Source organism: Canis aureus, chromosome 2 (assembly GCF_053574225.1).
Source record: "Canis aureus isolate CA01 chromosome 2, VMU_Caureus_v.1.0, whole genome shotgun sequence".
Taxonomy (NCBI): Eukaryota; Metazoa; Chordata; class Mammalia; order Carnivora; family Canidae; genus Canis; species Canis aureus.
This window is the reverse complement of record NC_135612.1, coordinates 58,221,573-58,245,382: the sequence shown is the minus strand read 5'-3', so window position 1 is coordinate 58,245,382 and position 23,810 is coordinate 58,221,573. Positions and strand designations below refer to the sequence as shown.

The window sequence follows — 23,810 nt, the reverse complement described above, 5'->3', positions numbered from 1 at the left end:
GAGGATCTGAATAGACATTTCTCCAAAGAAGAGCCACAAAACAGCCAACAAGCACATGAAAAGACACTCAAGGTCATTAGCCATCGGGGAGAGGCAAATCCCAATCATTTCACTCTCATGAGGGTGGGCTCTAATCCAGAAGACAGCCCTTAACAGGTGTTGCCAAGGGTATGGAGAAAGTGGAATCCTCACTCCTTGCTGGTGGGAATGTAAAATAGCAAATCTCCTTTGGAAAAGCAGTCCAGCAGTTCAAATAGTGACAAGCAGAAGCACCACATGGCCCAGCAATTACACACCTAGGTACAGACCCTAGAGAAGTGAAAATGCATGTGCCCACTAACTCTTGTAGATAAATGTTCATAGCATTATCTACCCAGCTCACCTGCCCTGAGGCTGGCCCTCTAATTGGGTCTCAGTCTGGAACACTCTTCTCCCGGTTATCCATAGGACTATATCCTCACCTCTTATAATTCTGTTCAAATCTCACCTTCCCAATGATGCCTATGCTGAACACCGTGTTTAATACTAAAACTTCCCCCTTCCTCGACCCTGCTCTACATTTTCTTCTTTTTTTTTAAGGTTTTATTAATTTATTCATGAGAGACACGGAGAGAGAGAGAGGCAGAGACACAGGCAGAGGGAGAAGCAGGCTCCATGCAGGGAGTCTGCTGTGGGACTCGATCCTGGGCTAAACCGCTGAGCCACCCAGGGATTCCCTACATTTTCTTCTCTCTATACCTCTTACCATCTTCTAATTCACAACACAAATACTTATTACATGTGTCACCCATTAGAACGAAAAATGAATGAAGGCAGGCATCTTCGTTTTGTTCACTGTTTCCCATACTAATAGAAAACCAAGACCCAGGGAGATTGTGAGTATTGCTAACTGTCAAAAATGTATCTGAGTAGGGATGTGAACCGTGGCCAAAATCCTAAAATTCCATATAGTTCTACTATCTAGTGACAAGAGGACAGTGAATAGTTGAGAGAAATCCCCAGTCTGCAAAATTATTCCTAGTACTAGCAGAAATTGTTATAATCCACCATTCCTTCCCTTCCTGATAGTTCTTTTCATGCTATAATGGCTTCTCATTTCCCACCAAGTAAAGTCAAATACTCAGTTTGGCTGTAAAGACTTGTAACACTTGACCCTAAAACTATCTGTAGTCTCCAAGTTAACCTAGTCTCCATGATCAGACATGAGATCCTTGGGCAAAACCCCCTTCTCGTGGGTTAACCCACTGTGTGTGTGTCTGTTTTTAAAATTAAAAACGAATGCCTGTTACAAACACCCTTTGAATACCTTTCCATCCTGTGCAAACTGTCCCCCTATTGCTGATGACACACTCAACTCTACACTGCATATTCCTCACCTCACAACACATCACTGTTCTTCAAACCTGGAATTCCATCTTCTGGCCTCTTTAGGAGGACAGGAAAATGCTGCTTTCCTATGCACTCTCCAGTGCCAAAGCCAGTGCAACCTCCTCCTTGAAGGCTCCGTTCTGGCCTGAATCTTCTCAACTGTTAGGCAGTTCTTATCCCCAAGCCCTATTTGCAAAAGACCTACTCTCTACACTTCCAGTTCCACCAAAATCCCTCTCCACTGGGGTTAGGACACTAAGCTAGTGACTTCAAGCCTAAAATGTAAAGGGGAACCAAAAAGCTCAGTAATCAAGATAAGTAAGATCCTGAGACTTTAGTTTTTTTGCACATTAATGCAAAAAATCCATGGTGAGTAAAATAAAATGTCCCATCTGGAAACATATGGGACCTTTGAGGCTCCTACCTTTCGGTCCCACCCTCTAAGGTCGGACTTAATGTCCTTGAACTGGTCTTGGGCCTCCCGCGCGCGCTGCACGCGCGCTGCACCTGAGCCGGAAGGCTGAGCTGCTCTGGGGGCACCGTTCCTACATCGCTCCGCTGGCCAGGGGTCTCGGAAGGGCGCGTGGCAGGTGTGCACAGCAGGTGTGCACGCATGTGTGCATGGCACTGTGTGCATGCAGTGGTGTGTAAGCAGCTGTGCACGGCACGGTGTGCACGGGCTCAACGCTGCACGCACGAATGCACGGCACGGTGTGTATGCAGGTGTGCACGCGCTCCCCGCTGCAGGCTGGGGCTCGGGACCCCGCGGCGGGGCGCCCCCGCAGCTCGACCCCCCGCGCTCTCCAGGGTGCGCGTGGGGCAGGCTAGGAGTGCCTTCGCGCACCCCCGGCAGGTGGAGCACCCGCTTCCCCGCGCCACGCCCCGCGAGGCAGCGGAGGTCCCACCCCCACCGCCCCCTGCACGAGGTTGCAGCTCTGGCGCGCGCCCAGCCCAGGAAGCGCCCGCCGCGCGGCAAGGGCGGGGGAGGGCTCCTCGCTTGCAGCCCCGCCCCCGCACGGGGCTCCGGCCAATCAGCGCGCGCCGCGGGCCCCGGCCCCGCCCCCCGCGTGCCCGCCCCGCGGCCCCGCCCGGCCGGTAATAATTAGGAGGCGGGCGGGGCGCCGCGTCAGCGCCGGGAGCCGGCCAATCGCCGAGCTCGGGCGCCGCCGCGTCACAGGCCGAACAACCAAACAGAAAAGTTTAATAAACAGCGGACGGAGGGCCGGCGGCGGCGGCGGCGGCGGGAGCGAGCGGGGGTTCGGCGGCCTCACCTGTCCCCACTCTCCGGCGGCGACCGGCGGCGGGCAGCGCGGCGGGCGGGGAGGGCCGCCGCCAGGTGAGCAGCTCCCTTCCCCCACCGGCTGAGGCGCGGCCCCGGCGCTCCCGGGCGGAAGCCAGGGCGGCCGGCGGCGGGGGGCAGGGCGGGCCGGGGGTCCGCGAGCAGTTGGTGGGAGGGGTGGGAGGGGTGGGCCGCGTGGAGCGGGCGTGCACCTGCTGCGGCCGGGGCGGGGGGCGGCCCCTCCTGTCACCGCCCGTTCCTGCGGCCCCGGGGTGCGGGGGCGGGGGGGGCGTTCCGAGCGGCGGCGGGGCGGGTCCGGGGGTCCCGAGCGGCCCCAGGGCGGGGGGTCCGGGGGTCCCGAGCGGCGCCGTGGGGGGGGTCCCGAGCGGCCCCAGGGCGGGGGGTCCGGGGGTCCCGAGCGGCCCGGGGGCGGGGTAGGCGTTGGGGAGAGCGGTGGCCCCGGGCGGCCCCGGTGGGGGGTGGGCGTGGCAGGGGGTCCCGAGCGCCCCCTCTGCCGCAGCCGCACCTCCCGGGCCGTGCGGGGGGCGGAGCGCCGGGGAGGGGGCGGCCCGGGACCCGGTGCGCGCTGGACGCTGTGGGGCGGTCGGTGCCCCACGGTGCGCAGGCCGTGATGCCCTGAGACAGGGTTCCGGTAGGAGTTTGCTTTTCCCGAGGCTAGGCGGGGAGTCACAGGCCAGAACTTTAGGGGAAAATGCTCTTTTTCTGCAAAAGTTGCACATTTAGGTTTATGCAACAGGTTGTGTCTCAGCTGTTCCTTGCACGTTTTACGCCGTAGTCCGGGCGGGCAGGGGTGCCGGGGGCACCTGAGGAGGGGTGGGGCGGAGGGGGGACCGTGCCCTGGGTCTGTGGGTCCGCGGACGCCGCCTTCCCTGCGGGCGGTTGGTCGTGAAGCCTCCTTTCGCAGGGCGAGACTCGGGGCCCCAGGGCCGCACACGACCTAGGTGGTAGGACGGGAGAGGGGCCGGCCGGAGCCCGCACCTGCTGGCCGGTGGCCTGTCTGTCCTGTGCCCTCCTCCCTGGCAGGTCAGGCCCGCCCGTAGTGTGTTCATCGTGGTTTCCTCACCCGGTTCGTGTGTCCACCACGTGCTGTCGGGCCCTTCTCCGCAGCTTTGTAGGGTCAGCGGGGCCCTGCTCACAGCCCGCCGTCCGTGGGCCCCTGGAAGTCACGGTACCTTGTTTGGCGTCAGCACCTGGCTCCCGCTGCGCACCTGCAGACGGTGTAGCCCGTACTCAGGAGTGGAGGGCGTGGGGGGAGCCGAGGGACTTTGTCACGGAGGATCCGGAGCCGGAGGACTACTTCCGAGTTTTGAACATGTGAATGAGAAACCGAGATCCCCTCCGTGTGTGTGTATGATGGATCTCCTCTGCAATCACCGGGGAGAAGTCAGGCTCTGTTTGCTACCTGCTTTTTCAATGCTAAAGTAATAGAAGTACAAAAACCACTTGATTGTGTGTAAAGTAAGTCACCGTGTGTGCTGGCCACTCTGTGTCACCTCTGGGCACTCACCTAAGGCTCTCTTCTCCCTTAGCACGTCCTGTAGGAGAAACCTGCCCTAATCGTCCTTCCAGCTCTGCACCGTGGGCCGAGGGAAGCCCCATCCGATGGTAGGGCCTCTCAAGGAACAGGATTGGGACCGAGGTGCTCTCTGTGCTGTGATGTTGACGGTGTCCTCGGGGCACTCTGGGAGGACTGTGCTGGCCGGTAGGATAGGCTCACCACACATTGAGGGACTTGACTTCCTTAGCCTTGGGTGTGTGCCCTGAAGGATACTTCTAAGGCCATGTGTTATTTACCACGCTCAGCAACGCACTGACAGAGTAGGAGCGGTATTAATTTCCGGAAAGTGGTGTGTAAGTAATAGGAGTTTATATATAGCTTCAAATAAGTTGTCTTTAAAGGCACAGGAGTAGAGGTGCTTTGTTGTTGTAACCAGCCTGTGTAGCTTGCTGAAAAATAGGGTGGTTTGTTTTTTTTGTTTGTTTGGTTGTTGTTGTGTTTTTTTTTTTTTTTTGTAGGGCTGTTTTATTTATCCTGTTGAAAAGCTTTTTTAAAAAAAAGTCATTTTTGTATTAAGGGCAATGTGTTTTTGGTGTCTTTCCTCCCCAGCTTTCAGAAGGAATAGAAAGTTACAAAGAATAAATAACCGTTGCTAAAGTTTTGGCAGGTATACCCCTAGTCTGTGTGTGTATATTCTACACAATTGGAAGTGGGATTCTGAACAATACTGGGTTGCGTCTACTTTCAGAGCTTATCCCAAATGCAATCCATCTCAGCGCCTTTGTTGTACACAGGACAGTAACAGTAGTCATCTAACTGGTGTCCCTGCTTCAGTTCTGGCTCTCCTGTGGGGGAACCATCATTTAAATATGTAAGGTAGAGAGGCTCAACATCCTCCAATGACTTTTCGATACACAAAATAAAATCGAAACTCTTTACTATGACACCTATACCCAAGACCAGCAATCTCTCATGGAAATAGAATGGGAGCCACATAAGTAATTTAAAGTTTTCTGATAGCCCGGGGCGCCTGTGTAGCTCAGTGGTTAAGCATCTGACTCTTGATTTTGGCTCAGGTCAGAACCTCAGGGTTGTGAGATGGAGCCCTGTGTAGGGCTCCATGCTCAGCGGGGAGTCTGCTTGAGGTTCTCTCCCTCTGCCTCCCTGTCTGCACTCCCTACTGCTTGCTCTTGCTCATAAATAAATAAATAAATAAATAAATAAATAATAAATAAAATCTTGAAATAAATAAATCTTTAAAATTTTCTGATAGCCACATTAAAAAGAGAAACAGGTGAGATATATTTTACTTATCACAAGATACTATGATTTTAATAAGTAATTAGCATAAGAAATTATTAATAGGATATTTTACTAAATTTTTCAGACTGTCTTCAAAATCCACTATATATTTTCCATGTAAAGTGCTTGGGGGACTGGCCTTGTTTCAAGTGCTGATTAGCCAGCCACACATGACTTATAGCTGTGGGTTGACTATCCAGCCTTGCCAACTTTCCCCCTGATTCATGCACCTCCAGCTATACTGGTCTTCTTGGGATTCTTCAGCATGCCACGCTTACTTCCTTAAAATTGTTGTGTTTTTCTGCCTGGCACACTTCAATCTTGTATCTGCTCAAATGTCACTGCTTCAGGCATGCCTCCACACACCATGTTCCCTGACTATATGACTCTGCATCATGTCCTTATGGAACCTGTCATCCGAAGTTGTTTTGGTTGTTGTCTGTCACTTGAGGGCAGAAGTTAGGACTCTAAGGTACACAAGCATTTCATCTTACTGTGATTAGTCGCCTGTCCTGTGGGGCTTGTTGCTTTGTCCTTTTGTCACTGGAGAGAGTGGTAAGGAGCTAAGTCTCCACATATTCCTCATTTCTTTGGGATTCAGTCTGTCTTACAATGGCTGAGTCAAAGCACATGAACTTTTTTTTGTGTCTTTTTATAAATATTGCCAAATCTTATTGTAAAATTTTGCTGAGATTATAATATAAAGTTGACTGAACCAGTATAAAGTTTGATGAAAAATGTGAGAGTACAAATTTTCTCTGTATCTTTGCCAACACTTGAATATTTTCTTTCCTGCCTGCCTTCTTCATAAGACTCTTTATATATTTCTTAGAATAATTATGATGACAAATGGAGAGAAAGGTATTATGTCTTCTAATTTGTTTTTGCTTATTTGGAGTGATGTTCTATGTTCAAAATACCCTTTTTATTCTTTTATATAATTAGGATAGCAATCCTTTGTCACATCCCACAGATATTTTCCCTGGCTCTTCGTTTGCCTTTTACTTGCTTATGGTATTTTGTTTTTTTTAACTTCAAAGAGTTTTTACCTTTTAAGAAATTTAAGTTAGTAGTTTCTTTTTATGGCTCCTACTTCACTCTCATGTTTAATGGGTACTCCTGCCCAGATAACTCTTCTAGTCCTTCTATGGTTTCATTCTCATACGTATCTCTCTCTGTTTATCTAGGATTTGTTTTGATAGTATAAGTCAAGAGAAATAACTTCTTTATTTTTCCTTAATAGTTATTTTAGCCTGATTAACAAAAATCTTGTTGCCTTGAAATAAAACTGCCTTCATTATATACTAAAAGCATATATATACTTGGTTCTTTTTAGCTTTTATACAGTGTTCATAATTTGATGCTAGTGCATTGTTTTAGTAACTGGGAATAATGTGTTTTCGTTTTGTCTCCCTCCCTTTTCATCCCCAAATTTTTGACTGTTGCTTTGTTCTCTAGTTTTTTAGTTGATTCCTTAGAGTCTGCAGGTGGTTTGGGGTTTTGAAATTTTAAATTAAGTTACTGTATTTCTACACTTTGTTTTATTTTCTATGATAAAAATATTTTGTGCCATTAAATTGTCCTTTGCGTGTAGTTTTGCTATGTTCCTTAAATGTTGATGTGTAAAAATATCTGTATTGAGTGACTCTTCCATCGTCACTGCAGTTGCTCCTCGCTGCCTGTACTTTGTGCCCAGTGCTGAGGCCTTCACCCAGTTCAGAACCTCTGGGAAAGCTACGCTATTCATAGACCGATGAATAAGGAGTTTTCAGATGTTGACCAGTGCTAGCAAGGAAAGAAATCGGGTGTGCCAGCAGAGATTGGAAGGTGCTAACTCCACGTCCTAAGAATGTCTCTGTGAGGATGTAACATTTAGGAAGATTAATGGTGTAACCAAGGTTTGTTTGGGGAGTTTCTTTGGTTTCCCTATCTATCAGAACATTAAAACTTAGTAACAAGGGCACACTGAATTTCTTTTGCAAGATTTTTTTTGTAAAAATTGCCTTGTAAACAGTTATGAGCCCATAGCTTGTCCTGTAGAAAATTTGCAACTGTGCTTGTGAGTTCTGAGATCAAGAGTCAGCTAGGGGAGTGCTGGCTCGAACAGGAGAGCTTGGCTTGATTCAGGATGTACCAGAGGAGTGGAACGACTGGGGCTCCCTGAGGGAGCATTGTGGGGCCAGCCAGACTTCTTGGGGAGACAGTCCTTCCTTAATGCTGGCAAAAGAGGTTAAGCCTCTGTTGGCTGTATTTATTCATTTCATATTGGACATTTTTTTCTGCTGTAAACACTTGTAATAACTGCAATTCATTAAGTGTGTGTAATTTGTTTTACTGTCTGTTTCTTCCCTTGAGCTGTTATTTCCAAGCTAGTAGATAGCCACTTGTCACTATTTGAATGCATTAAAATTAAATAATATTAAAAATTCAGTTCCTCAGTCATACTAGTAACGTACCAGTTGCTCAATAGCCACATGTGGCTAGGGGTTGTTGTACTGGACAGCAGAGATATAAATTTAAGTAGCCAGTGGCTGTTGAAATATCACAAATCTGAATGATGCCGTAAATATGAAATAGGAACTGGATTTCTACTGCAAAAGAAAAAAATCTCAATTTTAAAAATGATTACATATCGAAGTAATGCTATTTTATGTGTATTGTGTTAAGTCAAATATATTACTACAATTGATTTAACTATTTTAATATTGTAATGTGGCTATGAGAACACTGAAAATTGCCCATGTTCCCATGACATCCCTGTGGTCTGACTCTAGACCTTAAGTCTCCACAGTGTGAGGGACAGTCTACCATGACGTGCCCTGCTACTAGTGGTGCCCAGCACATAGTAGGTGTTCTCAACCTTTGATGAGTTAAGAAGCTTTTCTTTTCTTTTCTTTTCTTTTCTTTTCTTTTCTTTTCTTTTCTTTTCTTTTTAGAAGCTTTTCTTTTAACTTTGAACATTACTGTGTGATCATCAGAGGATGTTACTTACCTGTTCAACTTGTGCTTTTCAAAACCGTTTATTTTCTGTGACTATAATTTTTAAAAATTTTCCATGACTGTTGAAAAACGCAGCTTTTCTTTGGATAGCTGTATAAAAATTAATCTTATTAAATAATTAGAGTGGATGATTTATCTTTTCAAATTTTATTTATTTATTTTTTAGCTTAGGCTGCTAAGGAGAGAGGAAGGAACTTAGAATCTGCCGATCTGTTTTCCATCACTTTTCTATGTCCCACAGTTTACTTAGATCAGCGGTGGTGTTACTTGGCACATGAAAATTGATGGCTCTTAATAATTAAGCATTGAGAATGCTTTTTCCTTTACATATACTTTTGTCTCAATATTGTGACTTCTGTTCCTTTTTAATTTACATTTGTTGGTGACCTTGCTTATCCCTGTAGATCTAAAATAGTTTATCATCTTATAGACAGATACCTCAACTGGGTTTAGTTTATGCTTTCCATGGTTCAATTCCTGAATATTTCCTTTGTGTTTAGTATTTTGCTGAGTGGGCCATTAGCCCTCTCCCAGTGCTCACCTTGTGTTGTTTTCCCTTCATGAATTGGAAGACCCACGACAGGAGTTGGAGACTTAATAAATACATGCCTCACTTTTGTAAGCAATGTGTATTTGTCAGGGAAATATTGTTCTAAATGATTTTCTTTTTCTCCATTAGATAGTGATTTTGAGACCATATCTTTAGGGACCCAGTCATGCTTTGTGAATGTCAAGCTGGGCCTTTTATCAACTACTGCCTAGACCCACCTGTTAGCACCCAGGGATGATACCAAGGATTAATTTTTGTTGTATGAAGAATAGTTTGACCTCCTCTCTCAGTCCTTTAAAATCCTGAGGACATTTTCACCCTGCTCTGTACCTACTGAAAGTTACTCTTGATGGTCTAGGTACTTAATTCCTTATGCAGGGTCTTTTTAAAATGAGATGAGACCAGTTGTTCTGGCTTATCCTCTCCATTGTTAGTTGATAGGTTTGAGAAAGCTTCTGAGCTCCTCCCCCACCAAGAATATACAGTACATCCTTTGAATCCTTGATGTTCAAAAAGTGATATTGTCACATGCAATCAGGAAGCCTTGGAGCATTTGCAGGCTCCATGTTCCTATGAAGCAATATTGTTTTCAAATAATCTCAGTTGTGATATTACTTTCCTTTTATTTATTTTTGCTGTTTTCTTCTGCTACAGACTTTGAAGTGGAATAAAATCCGCGTATATAAAATGACATTTATCACCATGAAGCTCTTTCAAGTAGATCCTAGAGACCTTTGAATGGTCTGGTATAATCATATCTGTATTTCTTTTTTGGTTATAGATTGAGGGTGGTCCTGGTGTTATTTTAGTGTATGTAATACGTGTCTGTTTTATACAAATTATTGACTGAAGTGAAAAATTGAGAATGGAGCAAAAGTTATTTTGGTTCCCGTAACTCTACTAATTTTATGCTTGCCAAATTTTAAGATTTAAATGCTTGCCATCTCTTTTTCTATAGCCCTGTCAAATTCTGGCCATCTAAAACCTTTTTTTTTCTTTCAAATTTATGCTGTCACTAAAATTTTGTATTCTTTCTGTTACTTGTTCCTGTACCTCTTATGCTTCCAGTGTTACTTTGCCAGAGTGGGAAGAAGACCTCAACTTGACTTGTGAAGTACTGGGCATTCAGGGCAGAGAATCCTTGCAAAGCATCTTGGGACTAGGCCTCTGTGAATTGGCTCTTTCAATTTGTCCACTTAAAAGGCATAATAGATGATGCAGCTGTTTGGGCTTCTGCAGGGTATTACTCCATATTCATGTCTAGTTGCAATTATGTGAATTTTCAGTTTCGTACAGACTTCTCTTTGTAGTCAAAACAAGTTTGTTGGCTTTGTGTTCTAATATATGGATTTTTCTGAGGGAAAATGCAAAATTTTAGACTTTAAAAACTGTACATTTAACGTGAAATATTCTTATATAAACTTATTGAAAGCGTTTTTAAGAAACTTTAATTTGCTTTACTTTTTGGGTTTTATTTTTATAAATCACTTAAAATTTTGGTAGAGTTGAGAATCATACTTTACTGAACAAGTTAAATGCCATTCAATCAGGTAATGATTCATGTCAGAGTAATATTTGGTGGGCCAAGCTACTAGGACATACGGAGTTTTAATTGAAGTAAACGTACTAAAATACAGCAAACGGAGTCCTGGGTAAAGTGTTTGTGTGGGATGTTTAGAAGCCCCGCAGGTGACTTGTCCTGTCACCCGGGATTTCCAGAGGAAGACCTTGCCCTTGGCTGCAGCCCTGGTGAACTAAGGGATACTCAGGTGGGCTGCACCCCCAGGTGAACTAAGTGATGCTCAGGTGTGGTGCACGGTCGGGTTTACCCGTGTTTAGAAAGCAACAGGAATTGGAAACTGAAACAACTCAAGCCCTCCTGACCTTGGCCGGCCCTGCGCTCAGGGCACGCGGCCTCTGCCTGCGTCGCTGCCCCTCTGCGGTGCCCAGGCTGCCCCCGAGGCGGCCCTGTCCCGGCTGCAGGTGTTTGTGCCCTTGGCAGTGGAGACGGCAGAGGCTGGGCCCCCACGTTCTCGGCCCGGCTGATGCTCAGGACGCGGCCGGGACTCGGATGGCGCAGAAAGGAGTGTTTTGCATTTGGTGGTTCAGGGCTCTCTATTTTCCATGACTTAAATGATCCTATTTTCAAGTCTTAGGGAAAATATCGTTTTGTTCAGTGTGGCGAAATTTTGCATTGGATTTTCTGTTTGCCACCTTAAAACAAACGTGAACTGTTGAAAAGGGAGCGTGAGTGAACAGAGCTTCAGTGTCCCTCCGTGGCTGTGCGGGGGCACGATCGGACGCAGGCGGGGAGCATCGTGTCTGCTGCCGCGCTTGCACTCGGTCGGGGCACCGCGGGGTGCGCGTTCTCCCCGAGACAAAAGAGTGAGCCAACACTCCGCGAGGGGAAACCGAAACCCTGCGTCCTGTCTCTTTAAGAAACCAGCTTATCAGCGGGTTTCGGCCGCGCGACCTAACCTGCTAGCGAGGAAAAGTTCTTTAAAGTAATGGATGTCAGCCGCGTCCAATCACCGCGGCCAGCCGCCCGGGTGGGGCGGGGCCTGGCGGCGGCGGCCAGTGGGCGCGCTGGGGGCGGGGCTTGCCGTGCAGGCTCGGTTGCCGGGGAGCACGGCTTCAAGTGAAGTTAATCTGAGGGGAAGCAAACAGAAAATTGTGGAGGTTTTGTTGGTAGGCTTTTTGTTCCGATCTTCTAATAATTCTTTATTTTACACTCTTGCTCCTTTATGTTTCTGTGTGTGCTAGGTTGTGTCATTGTGCTATTTTCTGCTGCAAACCGAACATGAACATTAAGCAGGGAAGCAGAACAAAAGGGCTGTTTGGACAGGAAATAGGTGTTGAGAGGATCAAACTTGACTTTGTTCGTCAGGCTCCGTAGTTGGGGCCCGAGTGGGGGCCGGGGTCCCCTCCGACGGCGGGCGCCTCCGCCCTCCCCGCCGGGGGGGCGCGGGGTCCCGGGGGGCGCGGGGGCGACCTGCCCCGGCCCGGACCGTGCAGGGGCGGGGGGGGGGGGGCGGGCGGGGGCTGGGTGGAGGCGCGGCTCCCCCCCCCCGGCCCCCCCCCGCGCCCCCCTCCGGCCCCCCCGCGCCCCCCACCCCGTCCGCCTCTCCGCGTGCGGGCTGCGGCGGGGGGCGGGGGGCGCGGGGCGCAACTTTCGGGGGTCGGCATCCGCGTCCCGAGGGCGCCCGGAGCCTCGGCCCCGCTGGCTGGTCCGCGCCCGGCCGCCGGCTGCTCGGGCTGCTGCTCGGAGCGCTCCGCGGCCGCGGCGGGGCCGGAGCCGGAAAGTCGCTCCGCACCCCGCGCTCCGCACCCCGCATCCCTGTGTGCTGTGCTGTGCTGTGCTGTGCTCTGCTCGTTTTTACTCTTTTCTTTTGTACCTTACCAGATTCTTGCATTTTTTCCCCCCATAATTGCAAATAAGTGCAGTTTTACATTTTTTTTCAGTAAACTGTGTTATCGGTTAACATTTTTTAAATTTTAGTTCTATAATCCGTTAAAGTTAGTAGGACCTAAGATATACTTAGTCTTTTGCCTATTGTGTTTACGTTGTTCCCACGTTTTCACCATTTTAAATAGTATTGCATTAAACAGACTTCTGTGTGTACATTTAAAAATACTTCCTCCCCCCCGCCCCCCGCAAGATTTTTCTTCTTCTGGAAAAATCCCCAGTGGGCTTACCTAGATCAAAGAATATGAACACTTGATTGGCCAAATTGCTTCTTAGAGAGGTTGTACCAGTTTATATTGCCACCAGCAGGACGTGCTTCAAAATTTTTCTAATGGGCATCCCCTTAAGCGTTCTATTAAAGTGTGCCTCTGAAGCTCTCTGATTGGGTGACTAGTTTTTGCCTAAACTAATGACCTATTTTAAATCCCATTTTCCAAGATGTAGATGAATATAAAGTCATTTTCTGGACATTAAAGCGAGCTGAAGGAAATTGGAAAAATTTTTACCTGCTTAAGTGAGCGATTATATCTTTGTTGGGTATTTTACTCATTGTATGTATTTCTGTCAGTACTGGGCTTAATGTTTTACATCAGCCTTCCTGTTCAGACCAGGTTTTCTAGTAGATGCTTTTTCTAGTAAGCACATATTGGAGTAAGTATTTTCTTGCAAGATCTGTCAGAAACCTTTTTTTTTTTTTTTTTTTTTTTTTTTTTTTAGAGAGGAGCTGCAGTGGTGCCACTTAACATTACCTGCCTCTGAACAGGTGTGGACAGCCTTTGTCACTGTTTGTGCTTCTCTGGGTTTTTTTATATGGGAGAGAAACAGAATTAGTATGCGTGGATCTAGATTTTAAAATGGTATATCAACACCTTTTTAGTATTGCATAGGCTTTCAATTAAATGTGAGAAGATGACTGCACTCACACACAGTGGTACTAGACCTGTGTTGTTTTTGTCTTTAAGAGTGTTCTTTGTTTGGCAATGACTGCTGATCGTGTGCTCTTAACAGCCAGTGTGTTCAGTGGGCTAGGCGTGACTGCTCAGGGTATCAACTTGTTAACTGATGTTCCAGAATAAACTTTTAAAAAGTTGTTTTAAAGCAAAATTCAAAACGATTAAAAGTGCTCATTTAATTGATGAATGGGAGGCAGTGATAAATCTTGGGTTAAGCTCTAACTCACTGATGCAACAGTAGTTGAGCACAGCTGCAGTTTAAATAATTTAACGTATTTTCTGTGAATTTTTATTTCAATTACTGATAACAGCATGTCTCCAACCTCCAAAGTTAATATTGCTTTGTTGGTTATTGTATTTTGTTTTTTCAGGGTAAAGCTTTTTTAAATGTCTGTTTTGGGTGAAGATTTGGGTGAGTTTTCCAGACATTAGGATTTCTCTTAATGTTTGGAGTGGAGGAGGATTTAAAACTCAACAGTTTTAATTACTGAAATAGTTACCATGAAACACATTTCCCATACATTTAAATTTTGTGGCTGTATCAGAATTTACACAGATAAATTCTTCATTCTTGAATAGAACTTGAGTTTCACTTGAATTTTTGAAATTTGTGTTGGTGCTTCAATATTTATATCACCAATCTTTCCTTTGTTCTGAATTTGAGAAAGTGTGTGGTTTTTTTTTTTTTTTTCCAATCTTAACAGATTGATCTTGTTACTCTATAGAGACGAAGATAATTGTAAATTTAACTATTTTAATGAAAGCCTTTGCAGGTTTAGCTGTGGCTCACATTTGAATGGGGGACCTGTTCCTCTGGGGCTCTGGGAACACCAGCACTTAGAGAAGTGAGCACCTGTAAAAGTGGCTGTGCTGTGTGTCTACTGTACTGCTCTCTGGTTAACAACACTAGGGAGTCGCAGCCTTTCGGTAAGTAGGTTTCATTCAGAGTAGAAACCAATTTTCTAGAGGGAGAAGAAAACTCTTAAATTGAACTAATACTGAGGCAAGATAAAAATAATGATAGCCAAAAAAAAATAGTGATAACTCCATTTTATTAAGGATTAGAAAAAACAGTGATCTGAGAGGGAATATTAAATACATTCAGAGCTTCTATTGTTAAATGTCTCCATTCAAGGGAAATGGAGTGATTTTTTTTTTTTCCTCCTAATGACATAGGGCAAAATTTTAATGGGCAGTTAAGTTGGTAAAACTTGAGAGAACCTAGAACCAGTGGTTTAGTATTTACAAAGTCGCTTTGTTCCTTGAAATAGGGGGGACTTTACAGTTTTGCAGTGTTCTCCTTTGTGACTTCTTTACAAAAGTAGGTAAATGTTTTAGGAAGTAATTTTTCTTCATAACTTAGAAAGTGCTTATTAATTGATGTGTCTGAGAACCTGTCTTAAATCTAATTTTTCATAGTTATTAGAAAAAAGGAACTTGAAACATTTTGTTTTTGGTAAAAAGGAGCAGATCCATCATCTGTCTTTATACCTCTTTCCTTTCCTCCCCAATATAAGCACCTTCCTCCCCCACCAGTGGACTTTTTTGTTGAATATGTACTTGATTTCTCAGTAAAATTTAGCACTGTTAACTCCTTTTATTCTTCTTGAAACTCTTCCAGTGAGTTTTAGAATATTGCTTCAGCTTCTTTTTTGTGATCTCTGTCCTTTGCAAATGTTTCCTCTTTATAAACCATTAAGTATTGAAATTTCATAGGATTCTGACCATAACATTCCTCTCAGGCTAACCTTGGGTGAACTCTAGGACCACATCTTTAGTTAACTGCCTGTACGTAGTAACGATTCCAAGATCTGTATCTTAAATCCAGATTTTTTTAGTTGCACTTGAAACCCATGTCCATCCAGCTCACAAAGGTCTCTCTTCTGTACCTATGTGGAACTCAGCAAGGCTAAATTTTAACTGCCTTTTGTTGCCCTCCCAGCAGTATCCTACAATCCTTTCTTCCCTGTCCCAGAAAATGGGTGGTATGCAAGATCTATTTTTTTTTATTCTTCCTTCTTTACCCACAGTGAGCCTCAACGTCCTATCAATTCTGATTATCTATTTTAAAAGATTTTACTTTTAAATACTCTCTACACTCAACGTGGAGCTTGAACTCATAAGCCGGAGATCAAGAGTCAAACACACCACAAACTGAGCCAGCCACCTATCTCTCCTATCAGTTTAAAATCCATGGCATCTAGGGTCCATGGCTTCTTATTTAGATTACTAAAACAGTCTCTTAACTCATCTTCACTTCCAGTTTTGTCTCTCTACATTCTCCACTGTGCAGCTGTGTCTGTTTTTCTCTGCTTAAAATTCTTCAGTGTTTCTTGTTGCCCTTTGAACTGTCTTAGCTACCTAGGGCGAGAATAATACCAGCTAATTCTGTGCTAAGCATTCTCTGAGGTAGTCCCCAAACAACTTTAAGAGGTTAAGTACGGTTACCTTCATTTAACAAGTGAGACAATTTGGAAAGGCTAAATAATTTGTCCAGGGTTGACTTAGCTGGTGAGCAGCTAGCACACTTTGAACTCAAGTGTGCCAGAGCAAAGTCCTACCTCTTAACTACTGAGCCATGTTCCCTCCTAAGCTGGCCTCTTGCTTCTTCACCCCCCTCCCCGCCCACACACACACCAGTTCATTTCATCCTCTCACTAACTATTTGCAGTTCCTCCTTAGTCTAGAGGATACTCAAAACTTGTTGCTGGAGTCTAAAAGTGCTTTAAGGGTTTTCAAGAAAACATTTTTGACAATTTTTTTTAGAACACTCCAAAAAAGATCTAAGAGATTTTAGCATCCCCAAAATATAAGAAGATAAATATGAGATATAGGAAAGATACAGGTAGTTTTTCATACCTAGTTGGTTTTGAATTTCAAAGCTGTTAAATTCTTCATGTTTCATAAAAAGCTTGACACCTAGCTGTGTAAGAGGAAGATTAGGCAAAGTGGGAAATCGCTTATCAGAGCTATTTGAAATGCTAATGGGCTCTTTACATGGCTCTTCTAGTAGACCTTGTGTGTACTTCTGTGACCAGGTGTAGGAAGCTTGTACCTGTGAACACAGGTCAAATAAGTGACTGCATGATGGTGGTATATGTTCTTTTGCACCCAACATTGTATCACTACAAAAGGTTAAATACTGCAGCTGATTTTTTGCAGAAGGAAAATCGAGGTAAACAGAGACATGGTAGTTTTGTTTTGTTTGTTTTTACCATTCAGGTATTTTAGAGGCAGGAAATTCTGTAGTACTCTCAAAAGTTTTAATTTGCCATACTTTATTATCCAGAATTATCTTTTGCTATTTTCTTATTTGATACAAATGCAAAGTAATAGGTCATTTAATAGATTTTAAGTTTTGTATTTTACAATAATCAAATATAGAATTTAAAAATGTATAACTTAGTGTAGGTGAATAGAAAATACGATCTTTTTAATTAATTGCTTGAAAGTGTATAGTGTATCTTTTTTCAATGGATACCAACTCTCAGTAGCTATAGAACTTTATAAAATAGAATCAGTTTTAGTGGGAAAAATTAATCTTGGCCTATTATTTAAGATGAAAACCCACACCAAAAAAGTCTCATTAATTGCCTAAAAATAATAGTTGAGTAAGCAAATTCTTATTGAGCTGTGTTCACAGAGGCTAGTCAAGTAGTCTGACCCAGTCACCTAATCAAGTGAGTTTGCCAAAGTGCTGAAAGACCTTTTTCTTTAGCAAGTTCACTTATTGTTTGAATAAATTGGGGCATCTGAATATTCTCTGCCCTATAAGTCAGTGTTTTATGTTACTGGGTGCCAAATTGTGGTTTGTTTATAAATGATTGCTGTAGAAGCTCAGCAGGGAGAAAGATACTATGAGGTAGGATAATTAAGAAATTCTAAAAAAGTAAAATCTGAAGCAGGTCTTGAAGGTTAGATACGTTTGAGACTACAGCAGTGACAGCCTTCTTCTTCTTGCTTTTTAAATTTATTTATTTTGGACGTAGAGTAAAGCTTTATTCTTTTCACCTGAAAAGGGACAACCTTGAAACAGTAGAGAGTAATAAAAGAGAAACTCTTATCTGCCTTCCACCAAAGTTTTCCTGCTTTGGTGGCTGCCATATAAATTTCCACTTGTCCAGTAAGCAGGTGGATGTCTAGTTGTTCCAGCACCATTTGTTGAAAAGACCAACGTGGTTGTATTGCCTTTGCTCCTTTATTAAAGATCAGTTGGCTATATTTATATGGGTCTGTTGCTGGGTTCTCTGTTTTATTCTAGTAATCTGTTCTTTCACCAATACAATATGGCTTGACTACTTCATATTAAATCTTGAAGCTGGGCAGTGTCAGCTCTTCAGCTCTGTTTTCCTTCAACCTTGTATTGGCTCTTCTGAGTCTTTTGCCTCTCCATATAAACTTGAGAATCAGTTTGTTTATATCGCAAAATACCTTGTAGGAATTCTGACTGGGGTTTTATTGCATCTGTAGATTAAGTTTGGAAGAACTGACACCTGGATAATACTGAGTCTTCCCATGGACATGGAATATCCCCGTGTTTATTAGTTCTTTCTTGATTTCATTCAGCAGAGTTTTGTAGTTTTCTTAATATGGATTATATGTGTTTTGTTAGATTTATACAACCTAGGTATTTCATTTTTGGTTGCTGACATAAATGGTATTAGGTTTTCAATTTCACAATCATTGTTGTATAAGAAAACAATTGACTTTTATATATTAACCTTATATCCTGCAACTTTGCTGTAATCACTAGTTTCATGAGATTTCTTTGTATTGTCGTTAATTCACATTTTCTGCATAGGCGATGATATTGTCTGTGAACAAAACCAATTTCATTTCCTCCTTTGTAATCTGTATGCCTTCTATTTCTTTTTCTTGTCTTATTGCAGTGGGTAGTACTTTTAGTACCATGTTGAAAAGAGGGTACATACTTGCCATGTTCCTGAACTTTGTGGGAAACCTTCAAGTTTCTCACAATCAGGTGTGATGTTACCTGTAGGATTTTTGTAGATATTCTTTATCAACTTGAGGTTTCCTTTTGTTCCCATACTTAACTGTTCAAATCCTCACAACAAACAGTACGTGAGCTGAGTCTCATTGTCTGTTCCACGGGTGATGATACTGAGGTGCATAGGGAATTTAGGCCACTTACTAAAGTCAGACAGCTGGTTATGGCACGTTCAGTTTGGCAGGTCTGACACCAGTGCATGATCCTGCCATTCAGATTTGCTTGGAGAAGAAAAGATACTCAAGGTGGGGAGACTGCCAGGATTGTTTTGGAAGCTCCATGGTAATCGAAGTAATTTTACTAATCTTCTTGAACTTTAGGATTGTGATCTCAAGGCCAGATGACTTCCTGGGAAAGGTAAGGAGTACACCTTTCTTATTCCAGTGAGTGTCAGATGATAGAATTGGTGGAATTCCAGCTCTAGTGGGTCTCTCTAAGGCTGGGACCATGACTTCTCCCCACCTTTTGCTGAGTTCACATCTTCTGGTTCTTTGATTTACTGTGAGCTCAAAATTAGAAGTTTTTGTGGAGATTTATTCATCAGTTACCCTATCTTTACCTTTCTTAATTTTCTTTTTACAAAAATTTCTGAGGTGGATATGGTGCAGATAAAATGGTGGTGTACTGAGCACTGTGCTTTCTTCTTTATTATTTTTAATCTTCTAGCCCTGTGAACTCCTGGTAGTGGTACCCACATTGACAGATATTCCGCAGATTTCTTGAGCACCTACTAGGTGCTTTGGCAGGAACTTACGATATCTTGGGGAAACCTATCCAGAAGGATTAAAATGTTTGGAGATAGAAAGGGAAAAGACATCAGGTTTGTTTGTTTTTATAGATTTTATGTATTCATGAGAGGCAGAGACACAGGCAGAGGGAGATGCAGGCTCCCAGCAAGGAGCCTGATGTGGGACTCAATCCCAGGACCCCAGGATCATGACCTGAGCTAAAAGTAGATGCTCAACCACTGAGCCACCCAGGCGTCCCAAGACCTCAGGTTTTAATAAGAGCAGAGAGTGAGAGAAGACTTTATAGAGGAGAAAGTACTTATACTAAGATTAAGAAGATACTAAAAGTTACCCAGATTGAATAAAAGGTATGGAATAGGGTGGGTCTTGTAGCTGGAGAGTAAAGCACTTGCAAGATAATGATTAACAGCATAGACGTGGGGAGCTTCAAGACCCCCTTAAGAAAGAATGACAGGAGAACGAGGCTGGATAGGCAGGCCAGCAGAGTCCATTCTCTTAGTGATGGAAAGTCATTGGGTTATTGATCTGGGGAGTGGTCTGACCAGGTATATTTGCTTGAGTATTTACTTTGGCAGTAGAGTGGCAGCAGAAGGGGTTCAAGGTTACGTTGCTGGTAAGAATCAACAGCAGTTTGAATTGAGGTCACTCTGCCTTTCTTTAAATCTATTTAAGCATAGACCATTTAAGATACCTGGTGCTCAGGTTCATTGGTTAGTAATGTGGGCAGGGGAAGTGAGTATAGTACACAGGTAGTTACTGAAAATAAGCTCAGAAGACAAGAGATTAGGTGAGATTTATCATGAGATCTGTCTAATGATTGAAGTGTGACTGGCCAAAAGTGGGAAGATGTGGACTTAAACCAGGTATAATTGCATAAAAGGGTGAGATCTGAAGGATCAAGGACCTAACTACTAATTTCCATTTGAAAGAGAGATCAAAATTGACTAGCGAGTTAGTAAGCCAAGTTGGCAAAGTGAGTGATAGTTCCTTGAAAGAAATTACTGTCAGGCAGAGGTATTTTTTTGGAACAAGTTCTCAAGCAGTGTTGAATTTTGAAGTAAACCATTGAGGGTGTTCGACACTATTAGCCTGCACACTTGGCTGGCTATTAGACTCTGAGGACACACAGATAAATGAGACATGCTGGCCCAGCACCTGAGGCATCATGATCCTCTTGTATCTTTGACCTTCAAAATGCCTCCTAGGCTGCAGCCTAAACTTGGTGAAGAATTTTGAGGTCACTTAATTCCTGCAATGCCCACTTTATTCTTATGCCAAGTACAGTGTACTCTACTTTGTGCTCTACAGCTCTTTTCTAGAAGGAACAAGATCTTTAACCCTTCACAGAATATTTCTTTGTCACCTGCCCCTAACTGCAACTTTTCTCTTCCCAGAAGCCACCACTCTACTGTGAAATTGTACTTTCTACTTGAAATTGGTGGCAGCTGATGCCATACTCCACACCAAGAAGTTAAAAGGGATGTGAGGTCTGTGTTTTCTAGCTCCATTTGTTATTTGCAGATCATTATTACTCTTCCAGGCAAAAACCTAGTGATCTATCATAGCTTTTTTCCTATTCATTATTTTCTCTACATCATTTTCATGTTTATTGAGGATTTGGCACCTGATTTAAGTTCTGCTTCATCCCATTCAGCCATCCATGTGACTTTCTACTTCTGTGAATGAAGAGATTTTGGATTTTTTTTTTTTTTTTTTTTATTCCTGTATCCTCAGAGCCTATAACAGTGGCTGGCACATAAGAAATACTTAATTCTTATTGAATAAATAAATTAAATTTTTAAAACTTGGTGACTTGTGTATCCATAGAGCTTTAGCAACCCACTCCAAAGACCAATCCTTACACCTTATTGCTTGAAGCAGTTCCACCTCTGAAATTGTTTTCCACCTGTGGAAGTGTAATACATATTAATTATTAAAAATTTTTAAAATGAATAGACCAAAAAAAATTCACTTACAGTCTAGCTACCTAGGGATGAAAGTGGATATTTTGCTTTTATATCTTTCTAGGCTTTTTTTCCTATGTACATGCAAATATATTATTTTTAGTTTTTTGAGAAATCACAGTTTCATAATGTGAGATCTTTCCATGTGATTATTCTTTATTAAAACATGAATGTGTGCTGCCTGCTAAGGTGATGTGTCAGTTGCAGATGGTATAGGAGGTTAAAGGAAATAGGCTCTGCAGTAGAGCTGCTTATGGGAGTCTGGTAGGCAAGGGCATCATGGCTCATGGCTGCACAGTGCTCTGTCACACAAAGCACCATAGTTTGTGTAACCACCAGATATTCTTTTTACTTTGGGACTGATTATTTTATTGTTAGACATAGTGCCACGATAATTATGTCCTTAGGGTAAATTCAAAGAAGTGGAGTTTTAGGTCGAAGACTATATGCGTTTTTAACTTATTGTTTTAGAGAAAAGTTATACTACTTCATATTCTCACCAGAAAGGTGAGCTAGTCTGTGTAAAAGCTAGTTTATCTGTACCCACACCGGAAGGTCTGTGAGGTTTTTTTTTAATGATCTCTGTATTATGTAAAATTCACCCATTTAGTAAGAGTTCAATTCAGTAATTTTATTTTATTTTTTAAAGGTTTTATTTATTCATAGAGACACAGAGAGAGAGAGAGAGAGAGAGAGAGCTAGAGAGAGAGGCAGAAACACAGGCAGAAGGAGAAGCAGGCTCCATGCAGAGAGCCTGACGTGGGACTTGATCCAGGGTCTCCAGGATCTCACCCTGGGCTGCAGGTGGCACTAAACCGCTGCGCCACCGGGGCTGCCCCAATTCAGTAATTTTAAATACATTTACAAAGTTATGTGTTTATTACCACACTCCACTTAGAACATTTCCGTCATTCTGAAAAGATCCCTCAAGCCTGTTTATAAACAGGTCTCATTCCCCAGCCCCAGTCCTGGGTAATCAATATATCTAGTCACTGTCCCTTGTAGACTTGTTCTTTCTGAACATTTAAATGGAATATATATTAATGTGGTCTTTTGAGTTTGCCTACTGTCACCAGCATGTCTTTGAGATGCATCCATGTTGTAACACCTGTCATTAGCTTGGTCCTTTTTTCTTTATTTTTTATTGTGGTAAAATACACATAAAAATAAACCACTTAAATCATTTTTAAGTGTAGAGTTGATTGGTATTAAATGCATGTACACTAATGTGCAGCCATTACTGCTGACCATCTCCAGAACTTGTCTTGAAACTGTACCCATTAAACAGGAACTCCCCATCCCTGCTGCCCAGTGATTCCTATTATTTGTGTCTGTGAATTTGCCTATTTGAAGTTCTCTCTGTTGTTGTTTTACAGTAAGCTCTACACCAGTGTGGGGCTTGAACTCATGACCCCAAGATTAAGAGTCTCATGCTCAAAAAAAAAAAAAAAAAAAAAAAAAAAAGGACGCTCATGCTCTACCAACTGAGCATGGTGCACCTGAGGTTCTTTGTAAAAGTGGAATCAAACAGAATGTGTCCTTTTGTGTCTGGCTTATTTCACTTAGTATGAGAATTTCACTCCTACTAAAGACTAATATTCCATTGTGAGTATATATATCTTACTCTGTTTAACCATTCACCTATCTACAGACATTCAGGGTCTTTCTGCCTTTTGGCCGTTTTGAGTAGTGCTGCTGTAAACTCTGGGGGAGAAGTAACTGTTCCAGTTCCTGTTTTCACATCTTGGTAATATGCCCAGAAGTGGAGTTGGTGGATCATATGGTCATCCTCCATTTAGCTTTCTGAGGAACCACCAAACTTTTCTGTAGAAGCTCTACCATTTTACATTTTCACCACCATTGTGCAAGGGTTCCAATTTTTCCACATTCTCACCAATACTTGCCTTTTTGAAATTAGCTATCTAGGTGGTATGAAGTGGTATCTCATTGTGGTGGTGATTTGCATTTTCTAATGATTGCTCAGATGTTGAGCATCTTTTCATGTGCTTCTTGGTCATATATTAGTATGTCTTCTTTGGGGATATGTCTGTCCAAGTTCTCTGCTCCATTTTTGGATTGGGTTGGGTTTTTTGTTTTTGAGTTGTAGTTCTCTGTACTTTCTGGATACCTATCTGACGATAGCATTTGCATATATTTTCTCCCATTCTGCAGGTTGCCATTTTACTCTGTTGATTGTGTCCTTTGGACAGAATTTTTAAATTTTGATAATGTTCAAATTATCTTTTGTTACCTGTGCTTTTGGTGTCATATTCCAAGAAATCCTTGCTAAATCCAACATCCAGTCTTTCACGGTATGTTTTCTTCTAGGAGTTTTATAGTTTATATGTTTAGGTGTTTTGTCCATTTTCAGGTCATTTTTGTACATAGTATAAAGTAAGGAGCAAACTTCATTCCTTTGCATATGGAGATCCAGTTTTCCCACCACTGGCTTTTGAAAAGACTGCCCTTTCTGCCATTGAATGGTCTTGGCTTGGTAGTATTCATTATGTAGATATATACCAAATGTCACTACTCCGCTTACCAGGAGTGGACATTTGGGTTGTTTCCAGCTTTTGGGCTAGTCTTAATGCCACTGTGAACATTTAGGTGGAAGTTTTTGGGTGGCATACATTTTTGTTTCTCTTGGATAGA

General features: G+C 43.1%; 1 protein-coding gene across 8 annotated transcripts in view; it reads left to right on the top strand.

Moving 5' to 3' along the window:
* Window positions 1–2,571: 2,571 nt before the first annotated feature.
* The window catches only part of ZFAND6 (zinc finger AN1-type containing 6), a 64,327-nt gene continuing 43,088 nt past the window's right edge, over window positions 2,572–23,810 (top strand). For 3 of the 8 annotated variants that reach the window (XM_077874420.1, XM_077874377.1, XM_077874403.1), the window contains exon 1: window positions 20,589–20,681. The gene's annotated coding sequence lies outside the window, so the exon portion shown is untranslated. Of the gene's footprint in view, window positions 2,705–4,249; window positions 4,274–11,602; window positions 11,707–18,777; window positions 18,803–20,588; window positions 20,682–23,810 lie in introns of those variants that run through there. The other 5 variants (XM_077874392.1, XM_077874441.1, XM_077874413.1 and 2 more) reach the window with 5 other exon arrangements.